At 38.1% G+C, this 25,399-nt stretch overlaps 1 pseudogene; it reads left to right on the plus strand.

Annotated features, from left to right (window-relative positions):
* The first annotated feature begins 648 nt into the window (after positions 1-648).
* On the plus strand, positions 649-1,511 carry LOC132236527 (proliferating cell nuclear antigen-like; annotated as a pseudogene).
* Positions 1,512-25,399: the final 23,888 nt, after the last annotated feature.

Genomic DNA, 25,399 nt, shown 5'->3' on the forward strand with positions numbered 1-25,399 from the left:
TTGTAGCAAATCTTGTTTTTGATTATTACTACATATACTACTTCACTTTGAGTACTTTGTCAGTACAGATCATTGAGAAGAGGTAAAAGGGAGAAAAAATAATTTATGCAATAAGTCAGACTTTTTATTTATATTACTCATTTAATTCTCTTCAAGGTTCCATGAGGTACATATGAATGCCCCCATTTCACAGATGAGGAAACTAAGGCCCACAGGGACTGAATAATGCCCTGAATATCACAGAGCTAGAAAACAGTGATATTTATACTTGATGCCAGGTCTATCTGACTGTAATACACTTGTTATTTTTCCCCTCAATAAAATGTGGCCTTGGCCTTGTTTGCATATGCAAAGTTTGCAACTGGTTTGGGAAATCACAAAAGGAAGAGTGTGCATTCACAGTACCTGTGGAACTCATCTAATGAAGTAGCTCAGATGGACAGATGGCTCCTAGATTTGCGTTGGGGTTAAGACCCAATAAACCCATGCCAGTTGAAAATATCGCAAGTTAAAAATGCATCTAAGAGATCTTTCTTGATCTCAGGCTCTCATCGCTGCTCGGCCTGCTCACTCTCATTCTGGGAAGTCTGAGCTGGCTACACCTCCTCCTTCCCTTTGCTTCTAGCTGCATCTTTGTGACTCCCCACCATGTCCGAAGTACACCTGGTCCAGGGCTCCATCCTGAAAAAAATATGCTGGAAGCGCTTAAGGACCTCAGCAGTGAGGCCTGCTTGGATATCAGCTGGAGCAACATGAACCTGCAGAGCATGCTCTCATCCCATATCTCTTTGGTGCACCTCACCCTGTGCTCCAAGGGCCCCGATATCTACCACTGCAACCACAACCTGCCGATGGGCATGAACCACACCAACGTGTCCAATATACTAAAATGCGCTGGCAACGAAGACATCATTACCCTAAGAGCTGAAGCTAATGTGGACACCTTGGCACTAGAATTTGAAGTTCCAAATCAAGAAACAGTTTCAGACTATGAAATGAAGTTAACGGGTTTGGCTGTTGAACAACCGGGGATTCTAGAACAAGAGTATAGCTGTGTAGTAAAGATGCCTTCTTGTGAATTTGTGCATGTATGCCGAGATCTCAGTCATATAGGAGACGCTGTTGTAACTTCCTGTGCAAAAGACAGAGCGAAATTTTCTGCAAGTGGGGAACTTGGAAATGGAAATATTAAGTTGTCAATACAGAAGAAGATGCTGTTACCATAGAGATGAATGAGCTAGTCCAGCTAATTTTTCACCGAGGTATCGCAACTTCTTTACAAAGCTACTCCACTCTCTCCCATAGTAATACTCAGTATGGCTGCAGATGTACCCCTTGTGTAGAGTATAAAATTGCTGACATGGGACATTTAATGTGCTATCTGACTCTCAAGACCAGGATGAAGAAGGATCTTAGGCATTTTTAATATCCAAGAAAATAAAACTAAGCTCTTTGAGAACTGCTTCTGAGATGCCAACATGCCCTTAAAAGTCTCTCCTGTCACCAAATGTGTACCTCTGAGTACATATGGAGATCACGTTTTCTGCAAATAACCTACCTTTTTATTGTCCATTTTCTACAATTTAAAACATAAAGTCTGAAGTCAAATCTGGTCTTATTAACCTAGAACTACTTCTGCCTTATCTACGAATACTCTATAGAATTTTTATAGCGAAAGGGATTTTAGACTATTAATACAGTTTTAAGAAGCGTGTTTTCAATTTAAATAAAAGTTATTTGAATTTCAAACATCAAAAAGAAAAAAAACACATTTAATACCCTAGTGGTTAGGATATTAAATGTGTTTTTTTTCTTTTGGTAGGGCCTAACCTACCAATCATCATAGCTTAGCCTAGCCTACCTTAAACATGCTCAGAATATAACAGCCAAAATACACTGGCAGCAAAGTACACTAGAGGACTGCCTGTGTACCTCGTGGGTGCCTGCCTGGGAGCCATGGCTCACTGCCCCTGCCCAGCTTCACAAGAATGTCTACTGCCTATCACTAACCTGGGGAGAGAGCACAGTTCAAAATTCAAGGTATAGCCCTAACCGATTTGGCTCAGTGGATAGAGTGTCAGCCTGCGGACTCAAGGGTCCCAGGTTCGATTCCAGGCAAGGGCATGTACCTTGGTTGCGGGCACATACCCAGTAGGAGGTATGCAGGAGGCAGCTGATCGGTGTTTCTCTCTCATCGATGTTTCTAACTATCCCTCTCCCTTCCTCTCTGTAAAAAATCAATAAAATATATATTTTTAAAAATCGAGGTATAGCTTCTCCTGAATGCATATCATCCTCGCACCATCTTTTTCAAAGTCTAAAAACTAAAAGTCAGGGACCATCTGTATACAATACAACATATATAATAAAATCACTCCAGTTTAACAATTACCTAGAAATGACATGACCTGTTCATCTACAGCACGCCTGCCAGTCAAGCCCAGGTGACACAGAGAGAATAGAGGACATACCCTTCCTGAACATGCTCCCAGCTTTCTGATCATGCTTTTTCATACATTTCCTCCTAACATATGCCATCACAGGTAATAAAATAGGAACTAGAATTCTAAACACTGAGCAAGGAAATGTCCTGCTTCGGGACTGCATAGCAACCAGATGTCCACAGAGGAAGGTCTGGGAAAGACAATTAAATACAGTACTTTCCCTCCAGGGCAGTATTGATCAAAGGAGAAACACATATACATGTTTCATCATTCAAATGCTAATGAATCTATAAACCTCATTATTTCTTATCTATCTTTGAGTTTCCGCAGCAGTTTTTGATGACATGCTATATTTCTGACAGTAATGTTTGCACTTTTTATTCGAATTTTCTAGCCCAATAACAGACAGGAAACCTTTAGTAAAAAAAAAAATAAAATAAAAAAAATTCTCTGAATATGGTACAAGAGCATGCATTATCTGTAGACTGAGGATAGATACTAACTTTTCAACTCTGCTTAAAGTGTAACTGGTTTTAAACAAGGCTTATTACTAGGAACAACAACAACAAAACATTTACGGAGACACCAGAAGACATTTCCTATGAGAATTTTAAAATTCTCAGAAGGTAAATACTATGAAAACATAGTGTCAGAGGGCTTAGTCAGAACAGCTAACTAGCTCAGATATCTATGCAGAAACAGAATGCTCTTTGTTTTCTTTCCTATTTATGTCCTTCTCTTTATTACACTTTTTAATGTATTTTTTGTTGTCATTGTCAATGTATATTTGTTTTCAGAAAAGCAGTGGGCTATGTTGTAAACACCAGGACATTTGGAGTTAAAAAGGTCTAGGTCAGTGGTTCTCAACCTTGGCTGCACATTAGAATCACCTGGGAATCTTTTTAAAATCCTGATTTCTGGGCCTCATCCTCGGGAACTTCTGTTTCTTTGTTATGGGGTGGGGCCACAACATTAGTAACAAAGAAACAGAATTTCCAGAGGATGAGACCCAGAAATCAGGATTTTAAAGTTTCCCAGGTGATTCTAATGTGCAGCCAAGGTTGAGAACCACTGGTCTAGGTTCAAATGTGCCTGCTACTTACTTGTAAAATGACCTTGAGCAAGCTAATTAATCTCTCTGAGCCTCAGTGTTTTCACCTGTAAAATGGGGTTACTAATTATTAGTGCTGCCTGTGTGACCTAATAAAATTTGCTCAGCATTTCTGCGATGTGGGTTTCTTCTATGTGGAATGAAATTAATATCTACTTTATAGGGTATGCCAAGGATTAAATATGATAATAGCTATCCACACTTAGCTCCATACCAAGTGTCAAGCAAGTTCTGAATAAAATGGCTGTCGGGAATTTTTGCTAGAAATACATGCGCATGGCAGAATATTTATAAAATATCCCAACAGTTAGGGATAATCTTGGTATATTTTGGTGTACTATCTTCCAGCCTTTTTCTATGTATATACTTTTGTATGTAGCTGAGATTATATTATCCATAGTTTCATGGTTGCTATAACTTATATAATAAACATTTCCCCAACATTATAAATTCTTTATAATCATTATTTCAAAAGCAGCATATTACATTTTGGGATATAATACAATCTGATTAATTAAATTAGGGTTTTGCTATTATAAATACTACTAGTGGCCCAGTGCACGAAATTCATGCACATTAAAAGGGAATTAACTAGAGGAAATATTTTAATATTGCTATTTGCCCTTTCTCTATAATAGAAGTGCCCGGCTGGCCCCACCCTCATTGGGCAATACCAAGACCCAGCCAGCCCCACCCCCATCAAGCCCCACTGAACAGAGGATGCAGCTTCACATCCCAGCGTGGGGGTGAGGGGTGAAGCCTCAGGGGGGCGTGGCCTCAGGTCCCCCGACCCCAGCCTGGTGCCATGCAGCCTCAGGTCCCTGCTGATCAGTCCTTAAGGCATCACGGCATTATGGCATCACAGTGTGATCACCATTTGCATATTAGCCTTTTATTATGATGATACTATATCATTAGCCACATTTCTGAATATTTTTGCTTAGTTCTATTTTCTAAAGGGCTTACTGATAGCCCTGTGCCAGGAGATACACTGAGTTGGGTGAGTTTGGGGAAAGAAATATAAAGAAAGATAAATTTATCCAGCAGCAATGGAAGAGAGTAAAGGAAAGCACAATATTGTTATAGTGATGTGTAAAGGAGAGAGAAACTAGAAAAATGCAACAGGGACACCTTCTTTCCAAAGGCCTATGCAGTGGTTCTCAACCTGTGGGTCGCGACCCCTTTAGCGGTCGAAGGACCCTTTCACAGGGGTCACCTAAGACCATCTTGCATATCAGATATTTACATTACGATTCATAATAGTAGCAACATTACAGTTATGAAGTAGCAACGAAAATAATTTTATGGTTGGGTCACAACATGAGGAACTGTATTTAAAGGGCCAGAAGGTTGAGAACCACTGGCTATAGTTTAACAAATGTATAATTTAGAAAAGTACTGACTAGAGAATTTCTGGTGTCCCAAGGAGTCTCTACATATTAAAAAGAAAAATCCTTGAGACAGATCTACAATCCATTGCATCGTTAGCTCAAATGCTGGAACTTGGTACCCGTTCAAGGGGGTCTAGAGAACATTAGACGTTTACAGACCTGAAAATTAGGCATGGTCCCACAGTCCTTCGGAAGTGCAGGAGAGACCTTTCACGGATGTCCCCACTTACTTCTTGATTTTTCAATGCAGCATTAGTAGCTTAAAAGGCCCAAAGGATTTGTTTTTCTGATACTGATGTAAATTAGCTAGATTCCTGTATACAAATATCCATATTTGTTAAAGTGTAAATTTTTAAAAAAGGCATTGAAATTACATTTTGATAGAAAATGCGAATGAGTTACCAACCACCATGCATACCTCTGCTTCCCCCTTTGATGAAAGAGGTCTTTTATTTCTAAACCCAAATTGAACAAACCAGTTAAAAAAAAAAAAAGGAGAGAGCAAAGTAGAGCTCAAGGACCTTGGATCACAAGTTGTGAAGGTCTTATTTAAATCACAATCTGAGTGGAGATGCATTTCTACTAACTCAGACTTGGTGACTGAGGTTGGGGTAATGGAGGTAAAGGGTTAGGCAATTCATTTCCTTGGATAGTGTGGGAGAAAGGATTTTGACAAACGTGTGTATTTGAAGAGAAGTACAATCTGTCTCTTCCTCAGGAGAGCTTTTTCCCATGTTCATCAAGTTTGTTTCTTTTGTCATCATAAGAAACCAGGTAAAATTTTCTTCTCCACTAGTCTTTCCCTCGCATACATTCCTCCTTACTGACTCTGGGGTTTAGTCAAAACAAAATTATCATGGAGCCTGGGGTAGGACTTGATTTTTTTATCCTATTGATCTTTGTATCTGGTAGCTGCAGTTGTAGCAGTGAATTTCTATTCATTGGAAGTCTCCTGGGCTTGTGGCTTCACACCAAACATGTGTGGAGGGGAGTGGACAGAGACCTCCTACTTGGACCAAATGCTTTTGGAGCTTCTCATCTGACACAGACCAAAGCACAGTAGGATGACCAAGGGAAAAACAGAAATAAAGCAATCAAAAGGTTTCATTTCCATCCATACCTTCAGATATATCTCTCTAGCTCTACTTATATGGTTACAATGTAAATAGCACATGTGTTATACCAGGAGTGTCAGAGTATGACTCAAGTCAAATAAGTCCATGTGAATATTTGTTATGAAACTATTTTCTATTTGTAAACAGTTTATTCCTAGCTATCTAAAACCCTAAACTTACAAGATGTAGGAAAGGCACACAATCAGAAATGATTTCAAATGCTAGCTCAAGTAAGCAATTATCTCACAAACTCTGTACTTGGGCCAAATTCGTAGAAATCCTAAATTTCTCGACACTGAGTATCTTGACAATTCTGCCTTCAACTGTCAATTGCCTGACAGTTGTGTCTCCCAATTCAGAAACTCAAAATCCTATTCTATGGCCAAATTTGAAAGATTCATTGATATAGAAAAACGAACATACTAGTATATCTGAGAACATATTTGACACATCTAAAATAAAGTCCACTTAGTTCATGTATTAAATTCCCCTAGAATATGGCATCTCTTGTATCTTTTGGCAGAACATTATTTTGCCTACATAGCTTCTGCCATTGTGTCATTTTAGTGTTTTCCACAGTCACCCCACTTATTATATTCTCTCTGTCCTTGTGACAATTATGAACTATTTTGTTATAAATTATCTTCTCAAATTAAACTGCTGCAACCAATCTCATTTTCAGCAAAATACCTTAAGTTAGGTGTAGAGTAGTCTCAGAAGCAAAACAACAGAATTTTATTTGTATTTTTAGTCTATTCATAGGTTTTGATTTGGCATTGAAATGACATTTGAGCAAGATTATATTCCATATTTGTAATACAACTGTTTAAAGGCTCAAAATTAAAAAACTACTATTAGTACCATTTGTACAAATTATTACTAGACACATTAATAACACTGATTTCCACAATTGAGAGGACAGTTGGGGTAAAAAAATATTTTTGTAAGTGAAGGGAAAAAGTTTTTCTCAATGTGTAGAACTATACTATCACCGCAAAGAATTATTTAGATATATGTTCTACTCAGCTTTAGAGATATGAATGAATGCAAAAGGAAGATCAGGGAGGTGAAAGAAAGCAGGAGAGAAAAAGAGAAAGAGTGACAGAACATGAAAAAATATTTTTGTTCTTTTCAAATATTCAGGACTTTTTATTATGTGACATTTCTCAGTGGTATTAAACATAGTGGTCAATTTTCAAGATTAACACACTTTAAGTATATCTATGAGTTAATAAATTTACATAAATTTTTGTGGGGTTTTTTTGCTATTTTCTGTCTGGTCCATCTATTCCCTTTATGCCTTTAGCATTTTGTCCTGCTGTGGCCTCTGAGAAGACACTCCAATCTTGGGTCTCATTAGAAGACCAGCTGACTAGCTGACCATCATTTCAACAAGACTCATTCACTGGGTCTCTCTTTGCACACATATCCCTTTATAGATTTACCCTGAGTACATTCCAATGATTAAATCATGTTAAGTTTACTGGGGCTCTAAAATAAGGTTATTTTTCTCCCAAGAATTTGAAATCATCATTCATTTAAAAAGAGATGCTGATTATCAATCCAAAACAGAATTGCAGTTACAAAGCAAAGATTAAATAACTGTGGGCATTCACCAATGATTTCTAGAATACAAATGATCATGTGAAATATAGTTGATTGTACTAAGTCATTTTTATCCAACTTTATCAAGTGTTCATTTTAATAACTTTGCCTTATTTCCACCATTTACATTTAAAATGCAAAACTTATTTTTGTGATTCTACTAAAGATCTTATATAGAACCAAGGGAAACTACTATACAAATGCTTTTACCTAGAAGTTTGAAATTCTAAGACTACAAAAGGGTTAATTAATTACATTATCTGTAGCATTACCCAGGCTGCATTCTGCCTGGGAGGCATATGGATCCACTCAGCTGCTGAATTTGAAAGAGCTGTGTCCTTTTCATGCAGAAGAAAAATCATCGACATAACCTTCTTTCACCCCCACCATAAGCACTAGATGTTTCTTTTTTACCTGACTGTTTTGCATCTGGTGAGATAATTGAAAGAACCAACATTAAATAAGTACCAAACTATTTCACATCATCCTGAAAATCTGAATACGGCATCATGTATTTCAACCAGTGCCCATTTACTGAGATTCTATTATGTCCTAGACAAAATACTAGACATTGGGGTGGGCTGGGAGATTCAAAGATGAATGAGAATCCAAACCTGCTCACCAGAAACTCATATCAAAGTAAGTTCATAACAAGTTAAGCAAAAAAATAAAACATTGACAAAAGCATTCCAAGACTTTATTTATTAAGAAATTAGTGGTGGCCCTGGCTGGTGTGGCTGTTTATTGGAGCTTTGTCACATACACCAAAGGGTCTCAGGTTCAATTCCCAGGCAGGGCACATACCTAGGTTGTAGGTTTGGTCCCCCATTGGGGCTTGGTGCATAGGAAAGGCAACCAATCAATGTTTCTAACTCTCTATCCCTCTCTTTTCCTCTCTGTAAAAAATCAATAAAGTATATTAAAAAATAAATAAAATAAAATTTAAAAAGGATTTTCCTAAAAAAAACAATCTATGGAAAAAATACCTTGAGAGAGGATAACAAAAAAAAAAAAAATTTAAAGAATAACTACAATTATCTTACCTAAAATTAACATAATTATTTAATATCACCAACTATCTAATGTCTAAATATCTAATCATCTCTTAAATGTCATGACTTTTAAAATTAGTTTGTTTAATTAGGAACCAAATGTGTTCAACATATGTCAATGGGATGATGTCTCTTTAAGTCTCTTTTATGGGTTCCTTCTTCTCTTTCTGTCTCTTTGCCTTTCTCTGTGTCTCTGTCTCTACTTTCTGTTTCTCTCTCACATCTAGGCTTCTCTCTCTTTCCCCTTCTCACTCTCTCTCTCCCTCTCCCTATCCCTTCCTCTCTCTAAAATCAATAAATATATCCTCAGGCGGGGATTTAAAAAGAACAAAGAAAGAAAGAAGGAAAAAACTTAGTGGTATAAATTAATTCTATAATTGTTTGGTTCATTTTATTTTTTAATTCTTTCTTTCTACTTATAGTTTTACTCCTTCTGTAGTTTCTTTTTACTTTTAATTCCTTAAAAAAATGTCCTCTAAAATGCATATAGTATCATATAAAAAAATGCCAAAAAGCAAAGGGAAATCCGGGGTAGACAAGTAAATTGAAATGGAACAAATTAGTATACTAAAGTGTACATCAGAAACTCCTGAATAAAAGTATAGATGGCAAATGAGCTCTCCAGTGGTCAAAGATAAAGGAGGCATAATTCATAGTTTCCAAAATACTGGCAGCATTTCAGCAGCTTCTAAGGATCAGCACAACTTCTCTGAAAGGTAAGTTGGAGGTAACATTAAACTTGAATCTACAACAAGGAGTTGTCCTGGAGGAGCAGACAATATTCCCCAAATATCCAATCCCTTAGCAGAGTGCAGGTTTTGAATATGAAATGTCAAAGTTTGCATTGCTATATAACTTTTTATTAGACAAGCAGTATTTAATTTAATAGATCAAATGTTATTTTACTTTCTATTGTCAAGATACATTTTTAAGTTGGGGTTTAGTTTATTTCTACATAATGATTTATTCTTAGTAATACTCAATAATATTTTTGTCAAAATTATTATGATTTTAACATTTAAATTTGTATAAATTTCTGATTTTACTTGGCATTCTATAATAGGCATATACTTTTTTTTAATTGTTGATTTGTTTTGAGAGTTTAACAGGGGTGGGCAAACTTTTTGACTCGAGGGCCACAATGGGTTCTTAAACTTGACCGGAGGGCCGGGACAAAAGCATGGATGGAGTGTTTGTGTGAACTAATATAAATTCAAAGTAAACATCATTACATAAAAGGGTACGGTCTTTTTTTTCAATAGTTTTATTCATTTCAAACGGGCTGGATCCGGCCCGCGGGCCGTAGTTTGCCCACGGCTGGTTTAGTATCACTTTTAAGAATCCTAAATTTTTAAAAAATAAAATACTATGATTATTACCAATGTTTCTATATTTCATATTATAAATATTAAAAATGTTCTTGTCCTTTTATCCCAGTGTTCCTGTCATCACACAACCTGAGATTTGCTCTGTTGCCTCCACTGTCAACTCTTAAACCATGCACACCTTTTTCACCAACCATCTGAGTAGAATTGCAAACTTCCCAAATAAAAAAAAAATTAAAAAAACACACAGAAAAACTTTACAAATTTACTAAATAACACCTGTTCTGCCCACTTGTCCACCTCAATAAGATGATTGCCTACTATATGATCATGTAACAGGTTGAGACTCAGAATTCCATGGACATCTAGCACTGACACAACGATAAAAATGAAATAATGCCAACACTGTTGTTGAAAAACATGGAATTCAACTTAAAAAACAAACAAGCACACATTTGTATTGCTTGTTCACTTGCAAATTTACCTTTGACCATTAGGCAAGTCACCAAAATTCTTTGTTTCTTAATTTCTTCATTTTGTATATGGATCTGCTGAAATAACATTTTCTGGTTTTCATGGATATTTTGTAGAATAACCTATTCATGATTATTAAGTGACTATGAAATTAAATGACGACCGTTCCTTGTTTCCAGAAACCGTATTATTTTTAAACCTTAACTTCTGGTAGTTCGATAAGAGGATCTACATGTGGATAAATTAGGTTAAAGTAATTTAGGCAAAGTAGCAGGTTACTCAGCAGTGAAACACCTAGATTAGGTCAAAATTGATCGTTTTCCAGATGTTTGGTCTGCATGAGACCCAATAACTACTTGCGTTATATATTTTATTGCACTGATGAGAGATCTTTTGTTGTCATATAATAGCAGCCTTTAAGTTCATGTCAGGGATTCAGGCATTCCGAACACGGCTATATACCGAAAGTACAAAAAATCCTGCACAAAATGTCATTTCAAAACTGAAAAACAAATCAGCCAGTTTGGTGGAAAGTTCAGTCAACCAGCTTGGTGCCTTATAGATAAGACAATTTACCAAAGGACTGGACTTCCCTTGTGTGTTTCAGGAATCTCTTTTGGCTCCATACAGGGAGTCAGAGAGAGGCGGGGGAGGGGGGTGCTTGGTGAAATGTGTACTTTGAGTCTACTAACCCAATAAATAAGTCAGAATACATTTTCTATGAGCACAGGTCATTTTCTACACTCTTGAGTTGAGCATGACCTAGAGATAAATCACTTTATCACCTCTTAGGCAAACTTCTCCGGTCTGCTATTTCTTAATTTATAAAATGGGAAGGCTGCCTGGAGGAATTATGGCCTGTCACCTAGAAAATGTTTGAGCTCCCTTACAGTCACTAGGCAGCATTTATTGAGCGCCCACTGTGTGCTTAGCGCTGTGTAAATACAAGGTGTCAGGTTAACAAATCGCAATCCTTCTGGCTGCAAAATAATTTTTAAAAACCTCAGCTCCATTAATATTCTGTGCCATATGATGGAAAAAGGTCTAAATTCTACTGCTTTTGCTTTTACAGATAATTTATGAAAAAAATGAAATATTAACTAGGAACGTGGTAGAATGGCTTTCTGTTTCGCTAGGAGATGACAAATGAAGCCGCATAGGCACACATTTGAATAAGGAATTATCAATCAACCTCAAACTTGACCCACAGCTGTCATCCCTATAAATTAATGTTTACCATTTTTAAGTATGCGCAGGACATCTGGAAACACACAGGCTGTGGCTGGTGAGAAATTTCCAAGAAATAGTATATCAAAAGCTAATTATAGCAGCAGCGAGCCCAAGTGTCATTTTGTTATGGTGAATTATAGGCGGGGAGCTGTGTCACCGCAAACTGTTATTCATAACGAAATCATAATGCTTTTAAGTTTTAATTAATCTGCTTAGCTTTAGTTGCAAGGGAGAAGCTTGCTTAACTGTTAAGCCGCCGAGGCTCTCTCGGGCTACCCTGAAACTGCATCCGAGCACCTGAGGGAGCGAGACCACATTATCAGGCTGCCATTGCGTCTATTAAAGGGAATTTCTTTTAATATGCCAGAGTCTGAATATTTCTTTCTATTTCATTATCCAAAAACCAATTAATTTTCCATAAGAGCACCAAATTAATTACAAAATACTATGGAAATCAGAGATGTCTCTCCTTCCCCACCATTATGGAAATGCCAAGCCCCTTGGCAGTGAAGTCTTTCGAAGGTACTGCTTTTTCTCCTTAGTTTAACATTTTATTTGTGATGTCAGGAAAACCCTAAGAGCTGGCATTTTTATTTCCCCTTCACATTTTTTTCTTCCCATTGCTTACTCAGTCCACACGCCTTCTATTTAATCATCCTTACCTCGTGAGGGTGAGCTGGAGAAAGCATATTTTTCCATAAAGAAAACCCTCTTATTCGTTGTGGCTTTCTTGGATTTTTATCTTCTCTGCCCATCCATACTATGAACTACTCATGGGCAGGGCCATATTATAAATTTATTCTCTATCCAACACCATCTCCTACCAGTCCTTGGTAGGAACATCTATTCTGAATCCATCCTAGGGACTTAGTAAATTCTTATCAGCTGACAGAAATCTAATTTTAAATTTGCAAAGAGAAATTAAAATGAATTGGACTTGCAATCCAAAATAAACCCCAAAAGAGAGACAGTAACAGAAACCTATAGAGTTTGTTCACCAAGCAACCCACAAGAAAAATAATAGCCATGACTTGTGGCTATTTAAAATTCTGTTAAGCGAACAAATTTTTCCTTCTGAAGAATTTATAATGACCTTATATAAAAGGGGAACAGTAAAGGAAAATGCAAAAAAATATATATGTACCTAGGATGATAATATTTGATAATAAATTTTAATTTTGCCATCTCTTAAATAAAGGCATTAGCTTATCTTCTAACTTTTATTTAAAGCAGAAGAACTTTTTCATATGCAATTGTGGGAGGAACTTCTCTTCCCCCAAAAGTTGCTTGGATTGCAGCAGGTCCTGGTCCTGTGTTGCCTTCTTAGATTTCCCTTGGCCCAGAGGTGACTCCCCACCATCTGAAAAAAAGGCCTTGGTCTCTGAAAACCCCGTCTGAATATGACTGGGAAAGTCTTTCTGGGGACAAACCTACATCATACCTTCCCTGTTTCTCTGAAACACCCACCACGATGACCCAGCAGGCATTTCATATACCTTTTCTTGAGTTAGCATCAGGGTCAGTGACTTTCATCGCTTTCTATTTTGAATTGGTGATTTATCTCTTAGGATATATGCCTATATTAGAAGAACTGCAATTTACAAAAGTACAATAAGTATTTTCCCCATGTTTTTTCACCATTTACCTAATTTAGCTTCTAGATGAGTTTATCCTAAGGAAAAAACAACACCATACTGTAATTTGTGCAGCAGTAAACAATCATTTAAATAAGAGCTCTTCTTCAACCAGTTTTTAAAGAACCATGTGATCTCAAAGTTGTGAAAGACACAGGTGAGGCCAACTTGGCCTTTTTCCCCAGAATCTCGGATCAGTTTCACTTTATTTAAATGGAAAGCCCCGTAGGTGTACTGCCTGGCTTCTAAGGCCTCTTCCCAACTTCAGAGTCTGCAGTTCTCTGGCAATGAAGGCAGTCTCCTACTCTACATATCAAATAATGCAGCCGCTTCTATATCTGCTTCCTCAAGAGAGGGAGGGAATTAAAGAAGAAAGCTGGTGTGTACCTATTTAGTCCTAAATCAAACACAGGAAGGCAAAAGATTTAATTAACTTCTCTTTAGCAGGTTATTTTGTCTGGTACTTTTAAACATTATTACGGTTTAGTGCAGTCCCATCAAAGTGCCAACCATACTTTGAAGCCGCAAAACATAGTCATTTAAATCAAATTAAATCGATTGTGTAAGGGGCAACAGGATTCTGTGTACCCAATTTCTAATAAGGAAACTGCAGCATCGCTTTAGTGACTTACAATATAAGGCCACTCTTTGTGTCGAGAATTCTTTGGCCCCCCAAAATAGGTTTTGTCCCTCTGACTCTGGGATGCAAACATATATATTCTGCAACTCAGATGGCAGGGATGTTTGTGCTCTCTGACCTACTTTAGGCTCTAACGCTATCTCAATAATGGCAACTTTTTATCCCTATCATAAAACAACAAAAAATTAAAAAACAAGAAAAAATACGTTTTATAAAAAAAATATTTTTATCTATTTCAGAGAGGAAAGGGGAAAGAGAGATAGATGTAAACATCAATGACGACAGAGAATCATCCATCAGCTGCCTCCTGCATGCTTCCTATTGGGGACTGAGCCCACAACCTGGGCATGTAACCTGATCAGGAATGGAACCATGACCTCCTGGTACATAGGTCGACGTTCAACCCCTGAGCCACACCGGCCGAGCAGAAAAAACCCGTATTTTTCCATATATAAGACGTCCCCATGTATAAGAAGCCCTCCGCTCACTTTTCCAATCCAAAATTAAAAAGTTAATATTTTAAACATGAAACAGAACACATTTTTATTTAGTGATTACTGCAGGTAATGTTCACATACCAGTACTAGGAGATTACACAGCGTATCACTTTATTCAGCCTCCGTTGCATCACTGCTCTCTTCTTCATCACTATTAGTTCCAGAAATATCAATTTCTTCAACTTCTATTGTATCGCTGCTTTCTTCTGAGTCACTGTCTATATATGTGAGATCATCCTCAGTTCTGTCCATGGCATTGCTAATTCCACATTTCTTGAAGGACTTCACAATCACCTCTTGTTTGACGCCATACCATGAGTTTAGGACCCAATTGCAGACCTCAGTAATGGTTGTTTTTTTCACTCTTCCTGTCAGTGTCAAGTTATCACCTGCTTTTTACTCCATCTACTCCATTCTTCTCTCATCTGGGCTTTAAATGACTTATTGATGAAAACATCTAGTGGCTGTAGCTGACCTGTAAGCCTACCAGGAATAACTGCTAGGTGTGTTTGCAAATCTGATGCAACCCTCTTTGACTTTTCTGTTAAATGTGCTCAGAACTGATCAAAGAAAAGTGCAGCTGGCTTCTTTAAGAACCCCCCAGGTCTTCTGGACCAAACCTTTGCAAACCAAATGGCTATAATGTCTTTATTCATTCATCCCTTCTCTTGAACTTGCACAATAATGCCAGGTGGTATGGTCTCTTTTGGATATTTTTTCCTCTTAAAAATAAGCATAGGAAGCAGTTTAGTACCATCTGCACAGCATGAGAGCAACAGCAGTTAGTGTGTCTTTTCATGGCCACTTGTTTTGATGGCCACTGTTTTGATTCCTTTCACATCAACTGTTCTGTTGGAAGGCACATCAAAATTGGGAGGCATGTCATCCATGCTTGCAATCTGACTTGGTTCAAAATCATATTTTTTTCTGAAGTTGTATGACATAGGAGTAAAACTGTTGGATTTTATCCTCATAAACTGGTAGCATTTTCTGAGCTAACTTTGTTTGTGTTCTCATGGCCAACCCTTCTCTCCTCATGAAACTGAAGCACCATTTTGCCTTTCCTGTAAAATCAACAATGTTCATTTCACTTGCAAACATTCTTGCCTGACATTGAATAAGCTTGGTTGACACACATAAGCCACTCTGGTGCTGCTCCATAATCCAGGTCTTAAGCCTCTGCTCTAAGTTTGCCCATTTTGCTGGCTTTCCTCTGAAGGCCTTCTTTTTGCCATCTTAATGAGTTGTTCTTCCTGTTTTCTCCACTGTCTGATCATATACTCAGTGGGAGGAGATCCAAATTGTCTCTCTGCAGCTCTGTTTTCATGCTCTTTTGCATAGCTGATTACATTCAGTTTGATTTTTGCAGAGTAAGACGATCACGTACCGGTATTTATCTTTTTATTTTTTGGACACCTTTATGGGCTCAGAATGCTCCGGTCCCTCTTGCATCTGTGCACTCTCCACCTCCTCCAATTACAACATCAGCTGACATCAGTAACAGGCTCATGATAGGAGGAAGCCTGTTTGACAAGATATGGGCAGCTATGCACCCATGTAGCTCCCTCCTCGGCTGACTTCCATGTATAAGATGGAAAAAATAGCATCTTATACATGGAAAAATACAGTAAGCTTTTTTATTTGATTTCTAATATAAAAGAAGAGCTAATTCTGGCATAATAATGGCTAAAATGCTGCTTAAATCTGCATTTGCCTCACAGCCAACAGCAGAGGACAAGTTGCAACAGTGGTGGATAAAGAATTAAAACATTTGGAGACATTAGATTCATATTTTCTCTTAATAAAATTACATATTTGAGCCTATAATGATGAGCCTCAGTCAGAGCTTCTCTGAGTTAGCCACTCCCTTAGAATCTTCCTTCCTTTAATTTAAAAACAGGAGCTGACAGGAGCAGTTTTGCTCAGTTCTTGCCTTTGTGTCAGCTTGTGGCTCAGAGAGAGAAAGGGTTTTTCCCCGGAGTCCAGCAGATTGCCTCACCTGTGGAGACACAGGAATAGGGCAGACATAGCAAGTGAGGCCTGCTGTACATAACAGTCCCCATTTATGTCGTGTCCAAGAGCGACCATGACACCAAACCTGAAAGACTTCCCAAAGGTCATTGCCAGCAACTTGAAGTCGTCTTTTAAGAGGAGGGAAGAAAGATCACCTGGCCATAATTTACATTTCAATGGCCTCACATCCCAGAGTACCCGATTTGAGCAAACAAGACCACAGATTTCTTTTAAAATATATATATATTTTTATTGACTTCAGAAAGGAAAGGAGAGGGAGAGATAGACACATTAATAATGACAGAGAATCATTGATTGTCTGCCTCCTGCACGTCCCCCACTTGTGGTCACCCCCACTGGGAACCCAGGCATGTGCCCTGACTGGGAATCGAACTGGGACCTCCTGGTTCATAGGTCAACGCTCAACCACTGAGCCATGCCAGCTGGGCAAGACCACAGATTTCAACCACTTCTTATAGGCTGATTATCAGACTGTTACAGGGAAACCCCTGGTTGGGCTCCAATCCGGGCTGCCTGTTGTTGTGTCCAATAACGAAGGCAGGGTTAAATAATATATGGCATTTATTGAGAAGGCTAGCCAACCAAGGAGACACTTTCAAGCATTTAAATCTTGTCTTAAGGGTGAGGTAGGGAACGGAATGCTACTACGTGCAGTCTTAGAGGTTCACAGACATCAGCTCTTGTCTTCGATGAGATGATGTTGATGAGATGATGTATTGACTCCTGGTGGGTTGGTCTGACTATGCTTATCGGTTCTGCTTGCTGCATTCACAGCTGAGTCACCTCCTTAATCGCTTTGCACAGTCCTTGAAAAGGAAACTTAAGAAAAACTTAACCCCCTATTCACATAAGTATATGTGTTCTAAGATTTAAAATAACATGATTTTTTTTCTGATTAATTTAGATGCTCTATCAGATTATAAGTCCTCCTATCAAGACCTATTACATAAATAAGGAAACCAGTGGAACAGAGTTAAATAACTCACCTGGAGTCACACAGCTAGAAAGTGAGGGACTGAGATACAACATGTTCTCCCAGTGAATTGAGACTAAAAAAAATCAGATTACTAGATCAAGTTCAGTTTGCCAGGTAAGTGAGCTTTGAGGACTAAACAAGATATCCTGTGCAAGGACTCAGCACAGTTTGTTACCCGGAAAGAAAACTAACATTTATTAACATTTGCTCTTGCCTCCCTTTCTTCCTCATCTCCTACTCCCCTTACTCCTTGTGGTTATGCCTCCAATCCGCAGCTTTTCTTTGGATTTTCTCTAACTTTAACATGCTTCTCTGGAGATTCTGACACTTGAAAGTACAGGGAGTGCCAGATGCTGAGACCTGACACCGTCAGACACAGGGGAGATAATGCTGTCTCTTTTGTTTGAACTGCCCCTTTTGCCTGCCAACCTATGAGTGGTCCTCTTTGCCATAGAAAGATGTGTACAGTCAGACCTAGATTTTGTAACTAATAGCGCCAGCTCACCAATGTCTGCATTACACAGCCTTACTTCCCTTCAGGTCAGGCCTCACCTATGTGCTCAAATCCACAGGCTTCTTCAGCTGAACGCTACAGTTACTAGTAGCCACTGGGAGATCAAGGCAGAGGATCCTCTGTGGTCACACACTGTTATGCGTTTGTTTAATCTCTGAATTTTTTATTCCTCTTCTCAGCCCTACTTAAATACTTAGAAGTCCTGACAACAATCAGATCGTCTCCTTCCCTTTATGGAAAGTTCTCTTTAATTGGTTTTGGACTCAGTTATGATTAGTGCCTTCTGAATCAGCTCTTTAGAGCAAAAAAGAATGTGTTTTCTTTTGTTTGTGAACTGTTGGTTCTAGGACACAGTCCTGGTCCTTGGTCAAAAGTCTCATCTCCAATTCTTACCACTCATGTAATACTCTGGCCATCTAAGTTTGGGTAACTAAAGACGTTCATTATTATTTCTTGGCCTAATTTTACTACTTCCCCAGAAACTTCAAATGCTTCTGTCTCAGATTCATCAGTCTATTATACATTCCTCTTGTTAATTATTTATTACAGTGGCATAAAAATTATCTTCACTGCCTTATGGACTTTCTTTTTTCTAAGATTACTCATATTTAAAAATAACTTACTTTGTTAAACACACACAAAAAATGGTACATAGTATCAAATGAAGAAGTACAAACCTGAAAATAAAATTTTTAATTCAGATTCCTCCCTGTAAGCACCTATTTAATGCCCACATACAAAATATGTGTTTTCTTTTGTTATGTAATACAATTTTGTGGCATGCCATATTTTCATGTTAATAAATATATTCACATACAATTTTAATGATGGCATAATATTCTATTATGTGGACATGGCATACTTTATTTAATCCATTCCCATTGTTAAACATTTAGGCTGGTACCCACATATATTATGAAAATAGTATATTAGTAAGCATTTCTCACTGCTAAACATTTTCCTTTAACTAATTATCCCTTAAGATAATCTCAGATATGTGGGTCTCTAGGCTGTACACTTTTAGGGCTTTTCTTACAGACTTTCTCACTTATATTTCAGAAAAGTATATCAGCTTGTATTCTCATATGCACTGTGGAATATTTATCCACACTCTAGGCAAATTAGATATTATTTTCACTTTTGCCAGTGCTATGTCATTTTAAATTGCATTTTCTGAATTATTAAAGAGAATCAACACATTTCCTGTGTTTTAACTCTATTATTGCTACTAAGTGATTCGTGACAAAGGTGGCCTCTGCTGCTGTCACCTCACTCCCCTAAGTCTTAGAGAATTTTTAGATTTGAATCACTGTTTCCAATCTAAAAATTGGTGTTTAAACTGCTAATTACGCTATGACCTTTTTTTTTCTTTTTGCCAAGTATTTAATCTGCAACTATGGTTGCTATTGCTGCCTTCCTGGTGGAGAAGTACTTTTGCGTTCTAGCTTGCCTTTTTGGAGACTTCCCTTCCCGTCTGATACCCTCGCGGTAAACTGAGTTTTCTGCCAGTCTCATTTTTCTAATAGTGGCCAAAGCCTTGCTTGTGGCTAATGCCGTAGGAAGTCATCCCGAGGCTGAGACCCTTCCGCACACCGAGACGTCCTCCTCTCTGTAGAGTAAATGATTTTCACTTCTGTATTCCTTGCAGCACTAGCTTCCATGTTCAGGCAAAGGCCGTCTTCAGGATATTTGTCGCCAAGATCAAGATTTCTCAACCTCAGCTCCAGTCAGGACTAGGTGATTCTTTTTTGTGGGCACTGTCCTGTGCATTCTAGGTCTTTACCCACAGGCTGCCTCCAGCTCCCTACAGCTATGACAGCCAAAAATGTCTCCATTGCCAAATGTCCCTTGGGGGCAAACCTCCCAGTTGACAACCGCTAGTCTGGGGGATATAAAGCTTCTAGCAAGCTAACATCACCTTGGGTTCTGTTAAAATAAGACATGGTGTCCTCCTTAAGGTAAGCAGGTGTCTTAAGCTCTTATCAGAAAACACCGGCCGTGTTGACTCTTCAATTTTAGTTGTACATTTTAAGATACACAACACACAGGGCTTCAAAACTAGAGTAACCCAGAAGGTGAGAAAGACTGGAGGTTGCCCATAGAAGGTGTTATCAGTGTTCTGAAGTCACTCTATCCACATTATTTAGGCTCCTGCCTAAATCCATGTTTCCCAAATAGCTATTCCTTTTTTCTTTTCTTTTTTCCCCCAAATTATCTTTTGCCTCTCACTTTGAAAGGCCTTTCATTTTTAGGTTTACAAGCGTATAGAAGACTCAGGAAGAACTATTTATTTTGTGATGTTTTAAAGGGGAGAACCTGGTTAAAAAATATAGAAAGACACATTTCAGTTTCCTTTAAAGACTGGGGTGCCTCAAAAGTCAGTCAATTTCACATCACTGTAAGTTTAAGCAGATATGAGATCACAGTGTTGTTGGAAGGAATCCCCATAGTGGAAGGATCTAGGTGCCTTCTAAGGTTCTTGAAGTTATAAAACCCAGAACGTCTCCTTTATTGAAACCAGACATGTACCATCTTTTTCAGTGGAATACACGTTTGGCATGTACAGTCAATGCAATAGTCACCTGGGTGGCCTCACCCAGCCCTGGCTTCTTCCTGACTGGTGCTGAACATCCAAGGCTACCTAAACAGAAAGTGCCTCCCATGTTGCTGAAGCCAGCCACAGTTTTTGATTCACATCCCCATGAAGATCCAGGCAGCAAATAGCCCCAAGTTTTCAACATACATAGAAGAAAAAAAAGCCCAAGTAGAAAGGTAGGTAGACTTGCAGGGTTTTCCTAGACACACCGGACAAGGAGATATATCCACTCCTCCATAGCCCACTATTGGCAGGTCACCTCAAAAACTTTATTATACAGAAGATGGCATCTAGAGCCATAAATTAACAAATTACACATCCCTTACTCTCAGTCCAAATAGGCTTTTAAAAAAATCTTAAGACAACACAAATGGAGACATAAACATTAAATTTATTGAGCTTTTCTCTTTAGTAGTTTCACTCCTACACAATTATGCACCCATAGAACCTGGGTTTATGGTCTTACATTTTTCTCCAGCTTTTTAATAAATTTACATCATATTATTTCCAATGCAAGTATAAGCTCCCTGTAAATAGCAACTTTGTTTCTCTCTCTCCTAATATCATGAAACTTTCCTTCACAGTATATTATTTACTACTAGTTGTGTTCACATGTATTTGCGGATGGAGTTTGTCAGCTCCTCTCAACAGTATTCTCAAGTAACTGAATGCTAGAAGGCACAGGATTAATCTGCAATCGGATGGATAGCTCATCAGCCACTAACTAATCTGCTTCCAAAAGTCTTCATCATCACAGTGCTGGGCTGCAAGCAGGGCCTCAAAAAAGTACTGTTGATCCATATTGACTCCCTTTCACTTTAACATTTTCTAAATTCAACAATGAGGTCAGTTAATTCCTTTTTTAAGGATCAAAAGTTGCATCGAGTTGTTAGATGAAATAATCAGTTGGTTGATCTTTTTTAAAAAAAATCATCAGGTAGGCACATCCTGAAATAAAGAAAACTCCATTAACTTTTGAGTCCCATTTGTTCTGTGTCTTGGCTTCTTAGTCGACTGTAAGATTCCTGAGTTCAAAACTGGTTCTTGGTTTAATTGCACACAGTACCTAGTAGAGCATGATGTCCGCATAGCCCTCAGTGAGTGCCAACTGTCACATCCCAGGTAGGGCAGGTCCACAAAAGAGAATGGTTCTTTGCTCAGTCAGCTGGGTGGACTGGCTTTTCAGGTGGCATTTCCAGAGAAATGTGACCCTTAGGTGGAACTGGTAGAGGAAATATGGAGCAAGGTGTCAGGACACAGGTCTTTTCACCCAGCTTTTATACTTTGGACAATAAAGAAGAGTCTTTAAGCCCTTGGTCTCTCACTGTATCTTATGCCTGATGTACCTACCTCTCATGGGAAGCACGGTGGCTAAAATCAAACACTCTGAAACCAGATGAGCTCAATCCTGGCTCAACTACTTACAAGTTTTGTGACTTATACAAGTTACTCAATTTCTCAAAGTCTTAGAATAGACATAATAAAAAATAATTACAATAATAATTCTTTTCTCATGAGATTTTTATAATTAAATGAGCGAATAGGTGTTGAGCACTTCAACTAGTGTCTACCACATAAGCTCTTAACCATAGCTACCTTTGATAATATACATGAGAGAATTAAAAGTGCTCTGTAATATAAGATGTTATGACCAAATCATCGCTTATGCCATAGATCTAACAAAATATGACTTCAGAAATCACCTCCCCCATCTTCAGAGTGATTGTCATGTTACTAGAATTTTCTTAGGTAGCATTATAGGACAAGCTGCCTCAGTCTTCTCCCTTCACTGTAAACAAATATTGAAATTCTCCAACTTTTCAGGTAGGGAGGAAGTTAAGGATCTGAAAATCAAGTAAAGAAATACAGCTAACCACCAATTAACTGACAACAAGCTAAAATCCCTAACAAAATTAATGAAGAAATGCTAAGACATGATACTAGATGTGCTTGATCTTTCATCTGGTGTTCAGGCCACTAGACAATGGCATTCTCAGAATTGAGACCCTCCCAATCCACTCTTTTAAGGAGAATGACAAGGTAATGACAATGGTCTCTGCTCCCTGCCTCCCATCTCTGTCTGGTCTCTTTTATTTGGGGAAAGGAGGCTCATAGGCTGGTTGCCTTTTTTCTTTAAGGTTGAGTTCTTTCCTTCATTTTTTTTTTCTGATAGAGGGCAGAGTTCCTTCCCAAGTCGATGGGGGTCCTCAGACCCGCTGGGAGGGGGAGGAGGAGAAGGACTGAGGACTGTGAAAGCTATCTTTAAAATCAAATGAAATTTCAATTGAATGACCTGAACTCGCAATTTTAAGTAGCAAATGATGAGGTTCTGTAGGGAGGTTGAGAAATGCAATCATCACTGATGGATTAAAGTAAATAGTGCAATGAACCTTCGTCCTCCTCGTCCCGTGCCTGAACCCTTCTCCCCTTGATAAATACACAAATCTACATGGGTGCACACCATTTCAGAGGGTAATTATCCAAACGATCTAGAACAAACAAAACAAGTGCAAATGTTATGCCTATGTTTAATGAAGACTTTGGAGTGGCTCAGTGAAGTGAAACTCATTCTGCTCCCGTCACGCTTCCCCATCCCCTGACCCCTCACACATGCAGCCAATAAGAGGCCTCATTTGAAATTCAGAGGCTCCAAGGCTGGGATTTAATAACAAAACTGGCACCTGTCACTTGTTCTATATCTCGGCTGCACTCTACTGCTTTAAGCATTAAAAACAACTCATCTGGGGGAAAATATAAAGCGACTGCCAAGAAATATTTACTCTTCAGACCTACAATGACCCCTCAAGGAGTGAGGTGTGTGCTTTTAATTGCAAGGAGAAAACAACTTCCAAGAAGTCATTCATGCGATTGAATTTCCATTGCCCTTGTCTGTTTATTTGACTACCTTAATCACATGGTAACTTGGCATTCATGTCCTTGCACACACAAACAGCTCTCTTCTTGTGATGGAGATAAAACTATAACATAGGTATACGTGAGTGTGTGTGTGCATGTGTGTGTATATCCCCACATATCTGGCTTTAAGGTAATATAAGGTGGAGTTTAATCCGAAATTATTTTTTGAAATGTTGATACTCAATATTATGTGAACAAGGTATATAGCACTTAAACATTTAGTTTCTTTGATGTAAACAGGCAAAATGGGTGTAAAGTGAAAATCTGTATTGGAGTCTGACTTAGATATTTAGATGTATCTACATATTCCTGAAATAGATTAAACACAAAACAGTTTCAGAAAGGAAAGTCATTGCATTTTTTTAGGGTCACAAAGACTTTTTGAGCATTTCTAAATGGGGAAAACAAAGAATCCCTCCCCCGCCCCCATAAAATCCCCAGTGCTTGGAATATAACAGAACAAAAAAGTAGTATCTTCACCATTAAAAGCAGCTGTTTTCAGGCCTGGCTGGGTAACTCAGTTGGTTAGAGTGTTGTACCAATACTCCAAGGTTATGGGTTTGATCTCTGGTCAGGGCACATCCAAGAAGCAACCAATGAATGCATAAATAAGTGGGACAACAAATCTCTCTCTCTCTCTCTCTCTCTCTCTCTCTCTCTCTCTCTCTCTCAGTCAATAAATAAAATTTTAAAAAATAAAAGTGTCTGTTTTCAAGATACCCTACTTTGTCCTAATTTTAGGTCCTTTTCCTAAACAATTCCCTAGCAAAACAAATTTATATATATAAAAAAAAGGGCAGCCTAGCCCCACTGAACTCAGTTAACATTGGCAGGTCAGTTTCTGAGATACCTGTCACCTGTACAAACTCATTTTATATATATATATTTGAAAGCTACAACAGAATATTCTTATTCTGTTGTAGTTTTCAGCTTCTGGCCCCTTATATGTTAAAACTGATTTATCAACACTGGAATTCATGAACTAACAGATTTTATAAAACATCTAAAATTGAGGATCATGAGTAAATATGGTGGAATGTCTTGCATAGAACACTTGTATTGGAATTATTGCCTCCTGAAGACCTGTGAGTGATTCAGTGAGAAAAACAATTTGGTAATCTCTTTTATAGCAGAATCAAGTAAGGGTAAAAATCAACCCATGAAATCAATGAGAAATAATTTTACTTATGCCTCTAATCAAGAGATGGACCCTGGCCAGGGTGGCTCAGTTAGTTGAGCATCATCCCATGCACCAAGAGGTCATTGGTTCAATTCCCAGTCAGGACACATGCCCATGTTGTGGGCTCGATCCCCAGCAGATGGCCTGCAGGAGACAGCTGATCAATGTTTCTCTCTTTCTTCCTCTCTCTCTCTAAAATCAATAAAAAATATATTTTAAAAAAAGAGTTGGAATGACTATTTTTGCCTTTTCTCTTTTCTTGACATTTAGATTAGATTCTAAGTGACCATGTCATTGTGAGACCGGTCTAAAATATTTGTGATTGATCCTTTATATAAGTAGAATCATGAAAATAAGAAAATTAATTTAAAGTTCATAATGATTCTTTTGTGATGTGAATATCTTACAATATTTTTTACCCATTTTTAGAAGTGCTGCTAGGAATCATGTTAAGATTATTACATTACAGTAATAGGGAAGGGATCAGAAAAGCCCAACACATACTTTGGTCTGTTATGACTTCTATACTTTATGGCCAAGAAATGTGGCTTTTCAAGTGAATAGCTGCCTGTTTTTTATCAGTCTCAGCTTGCTGTTTGAGGAGGTGGGGGAAAGGAGTTTCAGGTGAGGGTTTATACAGCTAGAGGACAGCCCTTCCATTTGGG

This window comes from Myotis daubentonii, chromosome 6 (genome assembly GCF_963259705.1).
Source record: "Myotis daubentonii chromosome 6, mMyoDau2.1, whole genome shotgun sequence".
Lineage (NCBI taxonomy): Eukaryota > Metazoa > Chordata > Mammalia > Chiroptera > Vespertilionidae > Myotis > Myotis daubentonii.